Source organism: Oncorhynchus nerka, linkage group LG11 (assembly GCF_034236695.1).
Source record: "Oncorhynchus nerka isolate Pitt River linkage group LG11, Oner_Uvic_2.0, whole genome shotgun sequence".
Taxonomy (NCBI): Eukaryota; Metazoa; Chordata; class Actinopteri; order Salmoniformes; family Salmonidae; genus Oncorhynchus; species Oncorhynchus nerka.
Window position 1 is genome coordinate 41,932,847 of NC_088406.1, and position 20,145 is coordinate 41,952,991.

The 20,145-nt window shown below is 42.4% G+C and overlaps 1 long non-coding RNA gene across 6 annotated transcripts in view; it reads right to left on the minus strand.

Moving 5' to 3' along the window:
- Positions 1 to 20,145, minus strand: part of LOC115136886 (uncharacterized) — a 115,874-nt gene that overhangs the window by 30,561 nt on the left and 65,168 nt on the right. For all 6 annotated transcript variants that reach the window (XR_010465066.1, XR_010465067.1, XR_010465065.1 and 3 more), the window contains one exon: positions 13,240 to 13,295. This is a non-coding gene — a long non-coding RNA (uncharacterized LOC115136886). The remainder of the gene's footprint in view (positions 1 to 13,239; positions 13,296 to 20,145) is intronic.

The following is a 20,145-nucleotide window of genomic DNA, read 5'->3' on the forward strand; positions in this document are numbered from 1 at the left end:
GGCGTCTTATCAACAATGCGAAACGAGCAAGCATACAACTTTTTTTTGTTGCCAATTTCTTTCAATTCGTCATCATTTGGGAGACGATGGAAACTGTACAATCTCTGACAGGAACATTCTGATTTAGTTTTAGGTTTATGGTCGAAGCACTCCAATTTAAGCCAATCATTCAGTTTTGTCTGGTTCTATGTACAACCACGAACAGCACATGTTGTCCCCGAGCCCCGTAACATTTCAACATCTAGCGAGTGAATATCTTATTATTGCTTATCCCAGTTGGCTACTTCTAAAACCAAAAATACCTCCAGTCAACTTAGTACTTTGCTACTTCCGCCGGAAGTGCCACCCATAATCGTTTCCCCAGTAACCTCCCCGGGAAACTTGTGGAGATGCAGAAACACAAACAGGAAGTACCCGTGCTAAGATCTATTCAACGCTGGTCTGACCAATCGCAATCTATGCTTCAAGATTGTTTTGATCATGCGGACTGGGATATGGTCCGGGTATCCTCGGATAATAACATTGATTTATACACGGACATGGTGACTGAGTTCATCAGGAAGTGTATGGGGGATATTGTTTCCACTGTGACTATTAAAAGCTACCCAAACCAGAAACCGTGGATATATGTCAGCATTAGCGCTAAACTGAAAGTGCGAACCACCACATTTAACCATGTTAAGGTGACTGGGAATATGGTCTAATACAAACAGTGTAGTTATTCCCTCCTAGGCAACTTCTTAGGGATAGACCACTTTTTTTTCAATTTTTGCCTAAAATGACAGGATATGCATATTCTTGGCATCATTTGAAAGGAAACACTTTGAAGTTTATGGAAATGTGAATTGAATGTAGGAGAATATAACACAATAGATCTGGTAGAAGAAAATACAAAATACCACCATCTTTGAAATGCAACAGAAAGGTCTCAGTTCTAGCCATCACTCTGGTTGTAATTCTGATGGTGTCCACAAGATGGCAGTAGTGTATGTGCAAAGTCTCAGACGGATACCTTGAAGTATGAGCGAACTACATGACATTTAGTGTGAAGTCATCCAGGTACATTTGGGCAAATCGAGGAGACATTTGCATTCATATTATATTTTTCTGCAAGAATATCGTCAAATCTCTATACTTGGACTTTGATTTAGCGTTCCAGTATTAGTAGCCATATTATAAGTTTGCAAAACAACCAGTTTTCATAACTTCATAACTCTGAATAACTCTGAAAGGCATGCTGATGCACAAGGTTAGCACAGCAACATTTTACGACAGGTACAGGGTTTCCGGATACTCCCGTAAAGCGCAGCTCATTGGCTATCTATTTAGCTTTGTTTGACCACAGTTGGTACTTATTTGACAAAGTTAGAGTCGATCAGTGATATAGTGAAGTCTGGTTACGTTCTAGGATCGCTGAGGAATATATATGAATGTGATTTGACTGGTTGAAACAACGTTTAGGGTTAGATTTCTTAGATTCCTTTCATTGCAAATTGAACGAGTGGAAATACAAAATCGATCGTGCATGCTATATGGACCTTTTTAGGATATGAAAAAGGATTTTATCTAACAAAACGATACTTCATATTATCTCTGGGACCCTTTGGATGATAAATCAGAGCAAGATTTCAGAATGTAAGTACGCATTTCACAGTCAGAGGTGAATTTATCAAACCTATCGCGGTGAAAAAACTGAAAAAAGACTGAAAAACAGCTTCCATCTCAAGGCCATCAGACAGTTAAATAGACATCACTAGCCGGCTAGCACCCGATTACTCAACCCTTCACCTTAGAGGCTGCTGCCCCATATACATAGACATGGAATCACTGGTCACTTTAATAATGGAACACTAGTCATGTTAATAATGATTACATACTGCTTTACTCACCTCATATGTATATACTGTATTCTATTCTACTGTATTTTAGCCAATGCCACTCCGACATTGCTCATCCAAATATTTATATTTTTCTTGATTCCATTATTTTACTTTAATATGTGTGTGCATTTTTGTGAATTGTTAAATATTACTACACTGTTGGAGGTAGGAACACAAACATTTCACAACAACCTCAATAACATCTGCTAAATATGTGTACGTGACCAATAACGTTTAATTTGATTTAGTATAGCAAGGATTTTACAGCTTACTAATAGTGCATCTCACCACGCTGTTCTGTACAAGATAAAGTGAGGGTAGCACAGTAACAGTTATTTCAAATTTGTTGATAACTGATATTGATCTCAATGATCCGTTCTAGGAATGGTGTTAACAGAAGAATTCTGTTAATCTGGAAGGGGTATTTGACGGGGGGAAGGGGGAGAAAGGCTGGCAATTATAAACCATTGATGAATCGATGAATGCTGCTTCGGAGCTGGAAAATGGTTGCTGGCACTGGGAGTCGTAGCTGGTTGCCAATGTGGGGCCCCCTTTAGCACATGTCTGAATGTACATGGGTTGTTTGAGGACACAGTAATTTATGCTACTCGATCCTGACAAAAGACAGCCAGCAAGTGAGAGAGAGAGAGGGTGCCTGGCCCTGGGAAGAAGCATGCCAGGAATTTTAAGAGCTGAGACTGCTGGCTCAGTGTTGCCTCCAGATGTGGGAAGGGAGGCTAGGCTTTATGCTAACTAGCTACCTGGAGAGGAGAGGCTGCAGTGCATGCTACTTGGCCTGTGCACTGAGGCAGGAGGCAGGAGGCAGGGAGGAAGGAGAGATGTGTCTCAAATCACACCCTATTCCCCATGTAGTGTACTACTTCCTATTGCTTATAGTGCACTACTTTTGACCAGAGTCATTCATCTTCAGAGCCAAAAGTAGTTCACTGTATGGGTGTGGCTCTGAAAGTGGATAGTACTGTATGAGCAATAGGATGTGATTTGAGACACAGCCATGGTCTCTCCCCCCCCCACCTCTCCTCTCCTTCACTTATGACAATGGCCAGGTCCTCTGTTGAGTCCATAGTTCATAGTTGCGTTTGATTGACAACCATAAGCCTATAAACTAAGACTTTCCAAGACCGGTTTCAAACATGGACAACTTGCTAGCTAACATCCTTATTTGCATTTTGTGCGGGTATCATCTCTACAAAATGAACCAAACCATTTTGGAACAATAGATACATAAATAAATATCCAAAGTATGAGGCCTGGTTTGATAAAATTCTATAAGACTATAGAGTTTTGTGAGCTTTTCATTCGGTGTACAGTATATTGGTATGTGTAATGTGTAATGTAAGTGTAATGTATAATTTGAGACCCTCAGCCTGCTATGTCTGGGGCTAGGAGAGACATTACTGAGTAATAAATGTGTGACCTGAAGGTCTGCACCTGCTGTGGGGAGTCCACAACTTCTTATCTCTCCTCAAGATCTGGAGTAGACCCATCATTCCTGTGAATCACTTCCAGCACCATTAAGACAGCAGCAGCCAACAGTCGAGCTAGTTGGGATCCTAAGGTAGGCAGGGCTGGAGGCACCACTGGGATTTTCAAATAAACGTTACCATTAGGAATGATGCACACATGCATGCACGCACACGCACACACACATGCACACACTGTGTAGAGCACAGGTGGCTGGTGGCACTTTAATTGGGGAGGTCGGACTTATAGTAATGGCTGGAATGGAATGGAATTAATGGAATGGTATCAAACACATCAAATACATGATTTCTATGTGTTTTAATACCATTCCATTTATCCCATTCCCATTATTATGAGCTGTCCTCCCCTCACCAACCTACTGTGGGGTAGAGGCGAGGGTATCTGCCCAGAAGATCAGGGGTTATCAGCTAGGTTCATCTCAGTCACTATCCACAACTGCAGAGATACTGTGTGTCTGTATACTCTGAGAAAAAGGGTTCCAAAAAAATGAGGGTTTTCCATGGAACCCAAAAGGGTTCTTCAAAGGGTTCTCATTTGGGGACAGTCGAAAAACCGTTTTAGGTTCTAGATACCACCATTTGTTCTATGCAGCGAGTGTCGGGAATTGTAAATATTCACCCTAACTCTTTCCATCATACTGTAAGCTTATGAGACGGTCCGGATTTCTGTTGATATTGAGAGTCGAACTTGGGAGAGAGATTGCTGGCTTCGCTTTCCTTAAAACACATGTTTCCCATTAATTGTCGAATGGAACATTTTCCAATTAGAAGAGCCTGGGGGATGCGTAAAATAGTGGAGGATTACGCTAAAAAGACGAGGTCTCTAAATTGTATTCTATCACACATAAAATCAGAGCTCTGTTATCTTGATGCAAACTACAGTATGGTTTTAAAGACCTCCAACTCTCAACCTATAGACCCCCTTTCTCCGAAAAAGAAAAGCTATTCTTTAAAACAATAGGGGTGGTAGGTATATGATAGCTTTTGAAAAATTCCAAAACTGAATTGATGCTGAACATTGCATTCGTTGTGGTACTAGACCAGATGCTGCCCACACAGTCAGTTGTGAGGTTATGGGTTGATAATAATCACATGAACATGTTCTGTGAGCCATCCTGACAGATCTACAGTACACAGTATGATGAGAGAGTGGGTCAAAAACTAGCGACACTCAGCTCTGAACCACAATACCCCTCTCGCTCTTTCTCTCTGTCTCTGTCTATCTGTCTCTCTCTCTCTCAATTCAATTCAATTCAATTCAAGGGGCTGTTTTGGCATGGGAAACATATGTTAACATTGCCAAAGCAAGTGATGTAGATAATATACAAAAGTGAAATAAACAATAAAAATGAACAGTAAACATTACACTCACAGAAGTTCCAAAAGAATAAAGACATTACAAATGTCATATTATGTATATATACAGTGTTGTAACGATGTACAAATGGTTCAGTACACAAGGGAAAATAAATAGGCATAAATATGGGTTGTATTTACAATGATGTTTGTTCTTCACTGGTTGTCCTTTTCTTGTGGCAACAGGTCACACATCTTACTGCTGTGATGGTACACTGGTATTTCACCCAGTAGATATGGGAGTTTATCAAAATTGGGTTTGTTTTCTAATTCTTTGTGGATCTGTGTAATCTGAGGGAAATATGTGTCTCTAATATGGTCATACATTGGAAGGAGGTTAGGAAGTGCAGCTCAGTTTCCACCTCATTTTGTGGGCAGTGTGCACATAACCTGTCTTCACTTGAGAGCCAGGTCTGCCTACGGCGGCCTGTCTCAATAGCAAGGCTATGCTCACTGAGTCTGTACATAATCAAAGCTTTCCTAAAGTTTGGGTCAGTCACAGTGGTCAGGTATTCTGCCACTTTGTACTCTCTGTTTAAGGCCAAATAGCATTCTAGTTTGCTCTGTTTTTTGTTCATTCTTTCCAATGTGTCAAGTAATTATCTTTTTGTTTTCTCATGATTTGGTTGGGTCTAATTGTGTTGATGTCCTGGGGCTCTGTGGGGTGTGTTTGTGTACAGAGCCCCAGGACCAGCTTGCTTAGGGGACTCTTCTCCAGGTTAATCTCTCTGTAGGTGATGGCTTTGTTATGGAAGGTTTGGGAATAACTTCCTTTTAGGTGGTTGTAGAATTTAATGTCTCTTTTCTGGATTTTGATAATTAGTGGGTACCGCCCTAATTCTGCTCTGCATGGATTATTTGCTGTTCTATGTTGTACACTGAGGATATTTTTGCAGAATTCTGCATGCAGTCTCAATTTGGTGTTTATCCCATTTTGTGAATTCTTGGTTGGTGAGTGGACCCCAGACCTCACAATCATGAAGGGCAATGGGTCTCTGTCTGTCTGTCTGTCTGTCTGTCTGTCTGTCTGTCTGTCTGTCTGTCTGTCTGTCTGTCTGTCTGTCTGTCTGTCTGTCTGTCTGTCTGTCTGTCTGTCTGTCTGTCTGTCTGTCTGTCTGTCTGTCTGTCTGTCTGTCTGTCTGTGTCTATCTCTCTCTGTATGTCTCTCTCTCACTCAGTCTATCTGTCTCTCTCTGTCTATCTGTCTCTCTCTCTGTCTATCTGTTTCTTTCTCTCTCTCTCTCTCTCTCTCTGTCTATCTGTCTTTTAAGCTCTCTCTCTCTCTCTCTCAAATTTTTCAACCCAATTTGCTTTATTGGCATGACATAACAATGTACATATTGCCAAAGCTTACTTTGGATATTTACAATATTAAAATAATAAGAATTTCAAAATTGTCAACGGGACAACAGTAACAAAAATAACCAAGGGTCAAATAAACATACGCTGAACAATAACAATAAGCATAGAGGCCATGTGCAGGTTGGTTGGTCTGTCAGACACTGTCCCTCATCTTATGGCAGGCAGAAATGTGCTGCGCTGCCAACCCACAGCTCTCTGCATCCTCCACCAACAGGACAGGTAGCCTATTCTCATCAAAGAGGTCTTTGAAACTTTGAATAAGAGTTTCAAATTTGGGGAAATGACAGTCTCTAATTGTTTTATATTTTTGACATTTTGTCAGGAAATGCAGCTCCGTCTCAGGTTCTGCTGCTATGCAGTGATTGCACAGCCTTTCCTCCACAGGGAGCCAGGTTTTCCTGTGTCTACCCTTCTCAATGGCAAGGCTGTGCTCACTGAGCCTTACGTTGTCAAGGATTTTTCTAAGGTTTTGATCAGTAACCATGGTCAAATAGTTAGCCACAGTGTACTGTCAATTTAGGGCCAGATAGCACTGCATTTCGCTTACTGCTTGTGTTTCCTAATAAGCAATGTAGTTTTGTGTTTGACTGTGTTGGAATTTGTTTTATTCTGATTGATTGGATGTTCTGGTCCTGAGGCTTCAGTGTGCTAGTAGAACAGGTTTGTGTGCTCATCCCCAGGACCAGCTGGATGAGGGGACTCTTTTCTTTGCTCAGCTCTTGGCATTGCAGGGCTTGGTAATGATATGAGAGGGGGTCACTGTATTTTAGATGTTTCCAAAACGTAATTGCTTGTAAAGGCACGGGGACAAAGACCAAACAAACACGTAACAAAAACACAGGGTTGAAACCTAAAACAAAAGTGTGAGATGTACCTCAAATAAATACACAAACGCATAATGATCATCACACAGGATGAGACCCGTAATCATCTGCACAATCCACAATGGCACAAAAACCAAAACACACAGCACAGGTACTCACTTGCACCTAACGACATTGTAACAGGACAATGGTATACCAAGGGCACAGTTATACAATTACAAATCACTGGGAATAGGGGCCAGGTGTGTTCGGCCAGCTGCCGAAGTTGTGGCGGTGTCGGACGGACCAGTAGCAGTGGCGTCGGACAGACCAGTTGATGGCTGATGAAGTTGCGTTGTTGGACGGACCCGTTGTGGCGACGTCGGACGACCCAGTTGCAGCTGCCGAATTTGCGGTGACGCTGGACGGACCAGTCGCAGCATGGTCGGACGGGCCATTCCCACTGTCTCCCTTAACCTCTCTAGGGTATATGGGATGCTAGCGTCCCATCTGGCCAACATCCAGTGAGGTTGCAGAGCGCCAAATTCAATTACAGAAATGCTCATTATAAAAATTCAGAAAACAAAACATATTTTACATAGGTTTAAAGGTTAACTTCTTGTTAAACCAACCACAGTGTCATATTTATTAAATGCTTTTCGGTGAAAGCATACCTAGCCCAGAACATACCTAGCCCAGAACATACCTAGCCCCGAACATAGCCCAGTTGACAAATTATTACAAACAGTAACCAGCCAAGCAGAAGCGTTACAAAACTCAGAAATAGAGATAAAATGAATCCCTTACCTTTGATGATCTTCATATGGTGGCAATCAGAAGAAATTAATTTACTCAATAAATGTTCCTTTTGTTCGACGAAGTCTCTTTATATCCAAAAACCTCAGTTTTGTTAGCGCGTTTTCTTCAGTAATCCACAGGCTCAAACTCAGTCAAAACAATCAGACAAAAAAATCCTAATTGTATCCGTAAAGTTCATAGAAACATGTCAAACGATGTTTATATTCAATCCTCAGGTTGTTTTTTAGCCTAAATGATCTATAATATTTCAACCGGACAATAACGTCGTCAATATAAAAGGTAAACAAGAAATACACATGTGCCTGAAAAAACTCTGCGACACATTAGGGTCCACTCGTTCAGACTGGTCGTACTCCCTCATTTATAAGAATACAAGCCTGAAACGATTTCTAAAGACTGTTGACATCTAGTAGAAGGCATAGGAACTGAAAATGGAGTCCTAAGTCAATGGATACTGTAATGGCATTGAATAGAAAACTAAAAAAATAATTTAAAAAACGACTTCCTGAATGGATCTTTCTCAGGTTTTCGCCTGCTAAATCAGTTATGTTATACTCACAGACACTATTTTAACAGTTTTGGAAACTGTAGAGTGTTTTCTATCCAATTATATGCATATCATATCTTATGGGCCGGAGTAGCAAGCCGTTTAATTTGGGCATGCTTTTCATCCAAAATTCCGAATGCTGCCCCCTACCCTAGAGAGGTTAATGGTCGATATTCTGTCACGGTGGTATGAATGATTCGGGAGACATGCGCAGGAATGTGTAACAGGTTTTTTCATTACACCCCAAAGTACGGCGTGCCGTGTAAAGTACCAAACGAACACTATACAAAACATAGGGTTGAAACCCAAACAAAAGAGCGAGGAGCATCTCAAATAAATAACACACATGGGACGAGACTTGTAATCATCTGCGCAATCCACAATGGCACGAAAGCCAAAACACACAGCACAGGTACTCACACGAACCAATAGACATTGTAACAATAATCGACAGCACCATGATGAACAAAGGGCACATACAATCAGTGGGAATAGGGGCCAGGTGTGCACAATGGAAGTTCCAGAGGGATCCGTGACAACCCTACACCTCGCTGCCATAAAGTGCCATTGGTTCAATGACACATTCAATTAGTTTTAGACACATTTTGGTATTTCAATTTGATTTAGTTTTTTGATGGTGTAGAATGCCCTGCCTGCTTTCTATCTCAGTTCATTCACTGCATCATTAAGGTGTCCAGTTGAGCATTTTTTTTAAACCTAAGTAATTGTAGTGTGTGCAGTACTCCATATATTTTGTACCAATTGAGAACTTTGGTCTAATTCCCTGAGATCTGGATCTTCTCTCGCTCTCTCTCTGTCTATCTGTCTGTCTGTCTCTCTCTCTCTCTCTCTCTCTCTCTCTGTCTATCTGTCTCTCTCTCTCTGTCTATCTCTCTCTCTCTCTCTCTCTCTCTGTCTCTCTCTCTCTCAATGAAATTCAATTCAAGGGGCTGTTTTGGCATGGGAAATATATGTTAACATTGCCAAAGCAAGTGAAGTAGAAAATATACAAAAGTGAAATAAACAGTCAAATGAACAGTAAACATTACACTCATAGAAGTTCCAAAAGAATAAGACATTACTAATGTCATATTATGTATATATACTGTTGTGACAATGTGCAAATGGTTAAAGTACAAAAGGGAAAATAAATAAACATAAATATGGGTTGTATTTACAATGATGTTTGTTCTTCACTGGTTGTCCTTTTCTTGTGGCAACAGGTCACAAATCTTGCTGCTGTGATGGCACACTGTGGTATTTCACCAAGTAGATATTGGAGTTTATCAAAATCGGGTTTGTTTTCGAATTCATTGAGGATCTGTGTAATCTGAGGGAATGTGTCTCTAATATGGTCATACATTTGGCAGGAGGTTAGGAAGTGCAGCTCAGTTTCCACCTCATTTTGTGGGCAGTGTGCACAAAGCTTGTCTTCTGCCTACAGCGTCCTTTCTCAATAGCAGGCTAAGCTTTCTTTAAGTCTGGGTCAGTCACAGTGGTCAGGTATTCTGCCACTGTGTACTCTCTGTTTAGGGCCAAATGGCATTCTAGTTTACTTAGTTTTTTGTTAATTCTTTCCAATTTGTCAAGTAATTATATTTTTGTTTTCTCATGAATTTGTTGGGTATAATTGTCTTGCTGTCCTGGTGCTCAGTAGTGTCTGTTTGTGTTTGTAAACAGAGCCCCAGGGCCTCTTGTCTAGGTTCCTCTCTCTGTAGGTGATGGCTTTGTTATGGAAGGTTTGGGAATCACTTCCTTTTAGGTGGTTGTAGAATTTAACGTCTCTTTTCTGGATTTTGATCGGCCTAATTCTGCTCTGCATGCATGATTTGGTGTTTTACGTTATACACTGAGGATATTTTTGCAGAATTCTACATGCAGAATTGCATGTCTCAATTTGGTGTTTGTCCCATTTTGTGAAATCTTGGTTGGTGAGCGGACCCCAGACCTCACAACCATAAAAGGCAATGGGTTCTATAACTGATTGAAGTATTTTTTGCCTGATCCTAATTGGTATGTCAAATTTGATGTTCCTTTTGATGGCATAGAGGGCTTTCTTGCCTTGTCTCTCAAATCGTTCACTGCTTTGCGGAAGTTACCTGTGATGCTGATGTTTAGGCCAAGGTATGTATAATTTTTTGTGTGCTCTAGGGCAATGGTGTCTAGATGGAATTTGTATTTGTGGTCCTGGCGACTGGACCTTTTCTGGAACACCATTATTTTGGTCTTACTGAGATTTACTGTCAGGGCCCAGGTCTGGCAGAATCTGTGCAGAAGATCTAGGTGCTGCTGTAGGCCCTCTTGTTTGGTGACAGAAGCACTAGATCATCAGCAAACAGTAGACATTTGACTTCAGATTCTAGTAGGGTGAGGCCAGGTGCTGCAGACTGTTCTAGTGCCCTCACCAATTCGTTGATACATATGTTGAAGAGGGTGGGGCTTAAGCTGTATCCCTGTCTCACACCAGGCCCTGTGGGAAGAAATGTGTGTTTTTGCCCATTTTAACTGCACACTTGTTTGTGTACATGGATTTTATAATGTTGTATGTTGTATGAGGAAATGTATGAGTCTGCTCTCAATGATAATGCAGAGGATTTTCCCAAGGTTGCTGTTGACGCATATCCCACGTGAGTTATTGGGGTCAAATTTGTCTCTACCTTTGTGGATTGGGGTGATCAGTCCTTGCTTCCAAATATTGGGGAAGATGCCAGAGCTAAGGATGATGTTAAAGAGTTTTAATATAGCCAATTGGAATTTGTTGTCTGTATATTTTATCATTTCATTTAGGATACCATCAACACCACAGGCCTTTTTGGGTTGGATGGTTTGTATCTTGTCCTGTAGCTCATTCAAGGTAATTGGAGAATCCAGTGGGTTCTGGTAGTCTTTAATACTTGATTCTAAGATTTATATTTGATCATGTATATGTTTTTGCTGTTTGTTCTTTGTTATACAGCCAAAAATAATATGAAGTGCATACATCTCCCATACATCTCCATTTTGTATAGATAATTCTTTGTGTTGTTGTTTGTTTAGTGTTTTCCAATTTTCCCAGAAGGGGTTAGAGTCTATGGATTCTTCAATTACATTGAGCTGATTTCTGATGTGCTGTTCCTTCTTTTTCCGTAGTGTATTTCTGTAGTTTAGTGATTCACCATAGTGAAGCCATAGACTCAGGTTTCCTGGGTCTCTATGTTTTTGGTTGGACAGGTTTCTCAATTTCTTTCTTAGGTTTTTGCATTCTTCATCAAACCATTCGTCATTGTTGTTCATTTACTTCTTTCTCTCTCTCTCTGTCTCTCTCTATCTGTCTCTGTCTCTCTGTCTCTCTGTCTCTCTCTATCTCGCTCTCTCTCCAAAAGACTGGTGACACTTTGACCACAACCCAAATACCCCTCTCTCTTTTTCTCTCCCTCCCATTCTCTGTGTCTCTCCATCGTGCCAGGCTCCTGCTGGACTGGCTTTGTTTCTTAATAGGGGCTAATACTCAACCCTGGCTCCTTCCGTGGGGACGGGCCCTATGAATACCCCCAGTGTGTGCCTGCTCCCTCTCTCTGTTCCTGCTCATTCTCTCAGGGAATGCCAATGCCATGAGGTAAGGAGCCTTTGTACCTCCCAGACCAGAGCAACACACACACTCACACACACATGCACACACAAACACACACACAAACACACACACACTGTTCACGTGGTGCCAACGGCCCTCAGAAGGAACTATTGTAAACTCACTCACACTTTCAATCAGTACTGAATGTCCTGCAGAAAGTGTTAAAGCAGGAGTAGAACAGGAAGCGCATTGATTTAAAAAAAAAAACCAGTCACTCATTGTCCGAATCAATGAAGATATCGAAGGTCGGATTCCCTCCCAGGCTGATGGGGAAAAAAGGAAGGAGGATTCCGTAAGAGCAGTAATACTTTGTAAGACATCATACTATATCAGACTTGACGTCATTGCGCTTAAACTTTGACAACCTTTTGGCTTTCGCATACTGTGTTAATTAAGAGCTCTTATGGTATCGAGGTGTCCTCAATCCCACAATACCTCTTCATGGGCTCTGAACAGCCACGGACCACACAGTGAGTGAGTTCATTAAAATGGCCCCCGAGAGGGGTGAAGGGGGCAGTGTGTACCCCTAAGAGGGCATCCAAGGCGGTCATTGTGTTCACTGGCATAGGTACTATGTTGGAGAAGCATCATCTCAGGCTAAACCAGGACAGACCAGGCCTATCTAAACAGGCTGCTAACAGAATGCTGAGCCAGCCATGTTTTTGTGTTGTGACTTCCTCTCTCGCAGGGGGGCTTCACATTACCCCCCCCCCCCCCCTCTCTCTCAGCTCTTCTCTTCTTTGGAGGTGGAATCTTTCCCAAGGTCAGTACTAGTGCTTTCAAAGGATGAGAGAGAGAGAGAGAGAGAGAGAGAGAGAGAGAGAGAGAGAGAGAGAGAGAGAGAGAGAGAGAGAAAGAAAGAGAAAAAGAAAGAGAGAGAGAAAGAGGGTTGTGTCCTCAATCCACATACAACAGGACTAGAGACCTCCTTGTGGACAAGGCGTTGGAAGGGTTTGAGAAGGGTTTTGGACTGGAAACGTAGGTTTTGTGTGTCAATGGAACTGAACAGAAGGATGCATGACTTTCAGCTCTTCTGTAATGTTTGGTCATGGTAAACAGGTGACCCACATCTGATTGGAATACAGTAATTCCCTTTACCTAGTCATTTCAATTGCTGACATATAGTATTTCTGAGAAAACCTGACATAACTTTACAATACATTGTATGTACAGTCGGAAAGCGCATAAGGCAGAATAATACTGAGTATGAATCAAAGTAGGGAAAACAAAGTCACAGAGTGTTTCAGAGTAGGCCTGGATATCATGATCCGAGCCATATTATCATATACTGGAACAAAATGATGACATCCTCTCAAAGGGCACTCAAACAGTGGGAATAGAGAGAACATGCACTGACCTGCCTCCACTCGTCTCCCAGTCTCTACACAGTCCACAGCCTCTAGAGTACAGCATCTGCAAATGGCAACAAAGGTCTGGTCAGATCAGATGAAACAGGCCAAAGTACAGAATTAAATAGAACATTGTCTCTATAGTATATTGGCCAAAGCATATGGGAAAAATAAAAATACACTGAAAATATTCCAGGAAATAATGTACAGTACCATATCATCATATCAACCCATGTGACCCTACAGCACTGTGTATACCATTAGTGATGGACCATGTGACCTTGCTGCGGTGGTATAGTTGAGCAGGTTGTTGACTCATTGGGCAAATGGAGGGGAATACAGTATATCGAGAATAACATTTCCCACTGCTCATTTGCCTTGATTGCAAATTAATAGCATATCAAAAAGCACAAGCAAAGAATTCAAGTAACACTTTGTCCATGTAATACCACACGACAGGACTTTCCCTGAAATGACAGCGAAATGACAAACTCCCACTTAAGTCTTTGAAATGCACTTGATGCCATGACACCAGGAGAGCCTTCAACAGTCAATTGTGCAGCACTAGTATCTCAATCAATAGCTCTTAACAGACTCCCTTAACAGATTTGCGTTGACTCTTTATTTTGACGTAGGCTACTTCACATACTCAGCTTGTGACCTCTGCACATAATAAAAAAAACACTAAACCCCTCAATGCATGAAGTACCAAGAGAGCATCGTCTGTTCCAGGTTGGATAGGCTCTGGGCCCTACAAATAATCCTGTGAGGTCTGCTAAACTCTGGGTTCTACACAAATTCCTGAGGTTGGCTAGGCTCTAGGTTCTACACGTACTCCTGTGACATCATGGTGGGAAGACATCAAAAGAGGAACCAGAGTAGAGACAAGGAAAAGTATGGTACCCCAGGGAAATGGCAGCATGGATGGTATGGTAAATGGTACCTCTCTGATGACCCACATGAATGGTATAGGATTATGGTGACTATTGTTGGTGTTTATCTCTGGCGTTGTCTCCAACCTTGGCTGGTAGCTCTCCTGGCTCCCTAGCAGTCTGGTTGTTGGCATATTCTTATTTACTGCTTGTCGTTGTGTTATTATGTCCTTATGGAGGTACGATCAAATAAAGTGTTACCTAATGTAGGCTTCTAATGGCCGCCTAAAATATAGCTGTCTAAGGAGTGACACCCAGAGAAGGTTAGGACATGGTCTATCTAAGTACACCGCAACATGTTCAGTCCCAACCCAGATGGAAATCGGGGTCCGTGGTGTTTATGAGAAAGGGACTGTGGCCGCCTGATGTACAAAGACTTCTGAAGAGAAAACGACCCATAATTACACTGGTGTTTCTTAAAGATATTGTTCCTGTTTTAACCTCCAATAATGTGTTTGATCTATTTGGGGAAAAGCGTTAAAAGGAACATTTGCTGACTCCAACAAAAGTTGAGTGAAGGAGGCCATCACAGCCCCCTGTATCATTAAAGACAATGACCTTGATCAGCGTGATGGGACAGCTTGGCTCCAGATGAGAGGACAGCTATTTCCATCCACTCCATTTATTTGTGTGTTTGTATTAAGACACCTACACCAGGCAGCAGGCAGCAGGCAGCAGGCAGCAGGCAGCGCCGTGCTGATAAAGCATAAAAAGCCACTGTTTTCCCCTGGAGAGACAGCAATGGGACAAGTGGATATGTGCCAGTGACTGACTGTTCAACTGACGCCCTGGCTTGCTGGGTGCCCGACTACTCTACTGACTGACTGGCTGGCTGATTGGAACTTGGCTGGATGACTGACTGGTTGGATGACTGGCTATCTGGTTGGATGACTGACTGACTGGCTGGATGACTGACTTACTGGCTGACCAGAGAGCTCCTTTCAGTGCCACCTCCCTGCCTGCGGGGACAGAGAATGCACATCTGATAGCCTCCATCTGACAAAGTCACTGAGATTTTACGATGGATGGACAATGTCAGAGATACGGTATGGTATAACAGGGTCAGTGTCACACTTTGTTCCATAGAAGAGGGAAGAGAAGCTAGCATGTAAAGCTGCATTCAAATGTTACTCTGAATCTTATTTTCTAGTTGGTGAAGTCATAAATTGCTTGGTCGGACTAATGAGATAGCTAGATAAATCAAATCAAATCAAATTTGATTTGTCACATACACATGGTTAGCAGATGTTAATGCGAGTGTAGCGAAGTGCTTGTGCTTCTAGTTCCAGACAATGCAGTAATAACCAACGAGTAATCTAACCTAACAATTCCACAACTACTACCTTATACACACAAGTGTAAAGGGATAAAGAATATGTACATATATATGAATGAGTGATGGTACAGAACGGCATAGGCACGATGCAGTAGATGGTATCGAGTACAGTATATACATATGAGATGAGTAATGTAGGGTATGTAAACAAAGTGGCATAGTTTAAAGTGGCTAGTGATACATGTGTTACATAAAGATGCAGTAGATGATGTAGAGTACAGTATATACATATACATATGAGATGAGTAATGTAGGGTATGTAAACATTATATTAAGTGGCATTGTTTGAAGTGGCTAGTGATACATTTTTTCCATCAATTTCCATCAATTTCCATTATTAAAGTGGCTGGAGTTGAGTCAGTATGTTAGTGGTGGCTGTTTAACAGTCTGATGGCCTTGAGATAGAAGCTGTTTTTCAGTCTCTCGGTCCCTGCTTTGATGCACCTGTACTGACCTCGCATTCTGGATGATAGCGGGGTGAACAGGTAGTGGCTCGGGTGGTTGTTGTCCTTGATGATCTATATGGCCTTCCTGTGACATCGGGTGGTGTAGGTGTCCTGGAGGGCAGGTAGTTTGCCCCCGGTGATGCGTTGTGCAGACCTCACTACCCTCTGTGGGCGGAGCAGTTGCCGTACCAGGCAGTGATACAGCCCGACAGGATGCTCTCGATTGTGCATCTGTAGAAGTTTGTGAGTGCTTTTGGTGACAAGCCGAATTTCTTCAGCCTCCTGAGGTTGAAGAGGCGCTGCTGCGCCTTCTTCACAACGCTGTCTGTGTGGGTGGACCAATTCAGTTTGTCCGTGATGTGTACGCCGAGGAACTTAAAACTTACTACCCTCTCTACTACTGTCCCATCGATGTGGATAGGGGGTGCTCCCTCTGCTGTTTCCTGAAGTCCACAATCATCTCCTTTGTTTTGTTGACGTTGAGTGTGAGATTATTTTCCTGACACCACACTCTGAGGGCCCTCACCTCCTCCCTGTAGGCCGTCTCGTCGTTGTTGGTAATCAAGCCTACCACTGTAGTGTCGTCCGCAAACTTGATGATTGAGTTGGAGTCGTGTATGGCCAGTCATGGGTGAACAGGGAGTACACGAGAGGGCTCAGAACGCACCCTTGTGGGGCCCCAGTGTTGAGGATCAGCGGGGTGGAGATGTTGTTACCTACTCTCACCACCTGGGGGCGGCCCGTCAGGAAGTCCGCTACCCAGTTGCACAGGTCGGGGTCGAGACCCAGGGTCTTGAGCTTGATGACGAGTTTGGAGGGTACTATGGTGTTAAATGCTGAGCTGTATTCGATGAACAGCATTCTCACATAGGTATTCCTCTTGTCCAGATGGGTTAGGGCAGTGTGCAGCGTGGTTTTGATTGCATCGTCTGTGCACCTATTGGGGCGGTAAGCAAATTGGAGTGGGTCTAGGGTGTCAGGTACGGTGGAGGTGATATGGTCCTTGACTAGTCTCTCAAAGCACTTCATGATGACAGAAGTGAATGCTACGGGGCGGTAGTCGTTTAGCTCAGTTACCTTAGCTTTCTTGGGAACAGGAACAATGGTGGCCCTCTTGAAGCATGTGGGAACAGCAGACTGGGATAAGGATTGATTGAATATGTCCGTAAACACACCAGCCAGCTGGTCTGCGCATGCTCTGAGGACGCGGCTGGGGATGCCTTCTGGGCCTGCAGCCTTGCAAGGGTTAACACGTTTAAATGTTTTACTCACGTCGGCTGCAGTGAAGGAGAGTCCGCAGGTTTTGGTAGCGGGCTGTGTCAGTGGCACTGTATTTTCCTCAAAGCGAGTAAAAAAGTGATTTAGTCTGTCTGGGAGCAAGACATCCTGGTCCGCGACGGGGCTGGTTTTCTTTTTGTAATCCGTGATTGACTGTAGACCCTGCCACATACCTCTTGTGTCTGAGCCGTTGAATTGCGACTCTACTTTGTCTCTATACTGACACTTAGCTTGTTTGATTGCCTTGCGGAGGGAATAGCTACACGATTTGTATTCGGTCATGTTTCCGGTCACCTTGCCCTGGTTAAAAGCAGTGGTTCGCACTTTCGGTTTTGCGCGAATGCTGCCATCAATCCATGGTTTCTGGTTTGGGAATGTTTTAATCGTTGCTGTGGGTATAATATCGCCAATGCACTTTCTAATGAACTCACTCACCGAATCAGTGTATTCGTCAATGTTGTTGTTGGACGCAATGCGGAATATATCCCAATCCACGTGATCGAAGCAGTCTTGAAGCGTGGAATCAGTTTGGTCGGACCAGTGTTGAACAAACCTGAGAGCGGGAGCTTCTTGTTTTAGTCTCTGTCTGTAGGCTGGAAGCAACAAAATGGAGTTGTGGTCAGCTTTTCCCGAAAGGAGGGTGGGAGAGGGCCTTATATGCGTCACGGAAGTTAGAATAACAATGATCCAGGGTTTTACCAGCCCTGGTTGCGCAGTCGATATGCTGATAGAATTTAGGGAGTCTTGTTTTCAGATTAGCCTTGTTAAAATCCCCAGCTAAAATGAATGCAGCCTCAGGATATGTGGTTTCCAGTTTACATAGAGTCAAATAAAGTTTGTTCAGGGCCATCGATGTGTCTGCTTGGGGGGGAATATATACGGCAGTGATTATAATCAAAGATAATTCCCTTGGTAGATAATGCGGTAGACATTTGATTGAGAGGAATTCTAAGTCAGGTGAACAGAAGGACTTGAGTTCCTGTATGTTGTTGTGATCACACAACGTCTCATTAATCACAAGGCATACCCACCGCCCCTCTTCTTACCAGAAAGATACGTGAAGAAACCAGCTGGTTGCACCGACTCCGATAGCGTTTCTTGAGTGAGCCATGTTTCAGTGAAGCAAAGAACGTTACAGTCGCTGATGTCTCTCTGGAATGCTACCCTTGCTCGGATTTCATCAACCTTGTTGTCAAGAGACTGGACATTGGCGAGTAGTATGCTCGGTAGCGGTGCGCGATGTGCCCGTCTCAGGAGCCTGACCAGAAGACAGCTTCATTTGCCCCTTTTACAGCGTCGTTGTTTTGGTTCGCCGGCTGGGATCCGATCCATTGTCCTGGGTGGAAGGCAAAACACAGGATCCGCTTCGGGAAAGTCATATTACAGTATTATCAGAAGCTGAGCAAGCTAATGTTGCTAATAATAAATTAGCTTGCTAACATTGACAATATAGTTCAACTAGCTACATAGCTACATTATTATGTTGTGAACAGCTTTGTTCCATCATCTTTAATAATCGTTCATAGAAAATGTGAATAATCAGAGTGTTTACGTAATTCCGACATGGAGGGTCGTTCAAATAGTCGAAAATAAAAGTTTCTGATTATTTTGACACCACTTAAATGCATCATAAACACTTGCAATAAACTCACCAACAATATTTTCACTGATACTTGCTGAAATGGTTGGAATTCATGATGATGTAAAAACTACGATATGGAAAACTATGGAACAGCAGCACACATGAAACAAATCATCTTTGCGCCCACCATTTGATGGCCAATGAAAAACATAGTGGGCAATAACGAAACACACCACCGTGAAAAGAATCCAGTAGCACATTCCAAACAGTAACCGACAGATCTCATAAAACTCTGCACAGGCCAACCCAATATGCCCCTGGAGCTACACTTCAACAAGAATGAAAAGATATGGAAAATGGGTCGCACATTTCTTGGTAGGGATTTTATGTCTAAAAATCACATATTTGGTTAAGCATAATAATCCTGTCAGTCTAGTGCAGACACCCACTGCAAATTCCAAGCGGAGACAAATACTTTCTGCTCTGCTGCTTCTCTTAATTACTGGTTATACAGTACTTCTCAATCCGAATGTGGAGTGGTCAGCGTCAAACTGAGCATGATAGCAAAGCAATAATTGGTTATTCATTTTGAATCCCGACAGGGCCAAGGCTGAGTGGGTGCAAGCACGATCGGAATGAAAATTCATTTTCACAGAAAATATGTGGCTTCACAAAGAAACGCTGCATCAATTCAGCAATGTCACATGGTAAAAGCTGGCACTGTGATGCGCAGTCTCCATCTTTTTGGCCAAATGACACAAATCCTCAAGGACAGCTAGAGCCCACTAATAATAACAATAATGAAAATGGCCAGTTTCTGAATCTCAGGAAATAGCAGTGCTTAGTCAGTGAGTTTCCATAATTTTTCCTTAATCTGCATTTAATCACATTTAGAAAGTTTTCAGAGGAGTTACATATTAATGGCAGATTTATTTGTGCAAGAGATTAACCAAGGGGAGCAGTGGTCCTGGAGAAATGTTTGTTCCTTTAGTTTTTGGGGAGTTTCAAGTCTTTTTTTGAAGTTTCAAGTCAGCTAAGAGAAGATATATCTAGCAAGCACTTCAATAACTCAATTTCTTCTTTATTTGGATATGACTTTTTTAAATCCCGAAAATTTGAGTGGATATAATTCAATACTTGTCACAGATACTGAGTAACATCTGCTATGACCTCAAATCAAAATCAAATCAAATCAAGTGTATTGGTCCAATACACATATTTAGCAGATGCCATTGCGGGTGTAGCAAAATGCTTGTGTTCCTAGCTCCAACAGTGCATAAATATCTAACAATTCACAACAATACACAAATCTAAAAGTAAAAGAAATATATAAATATTAA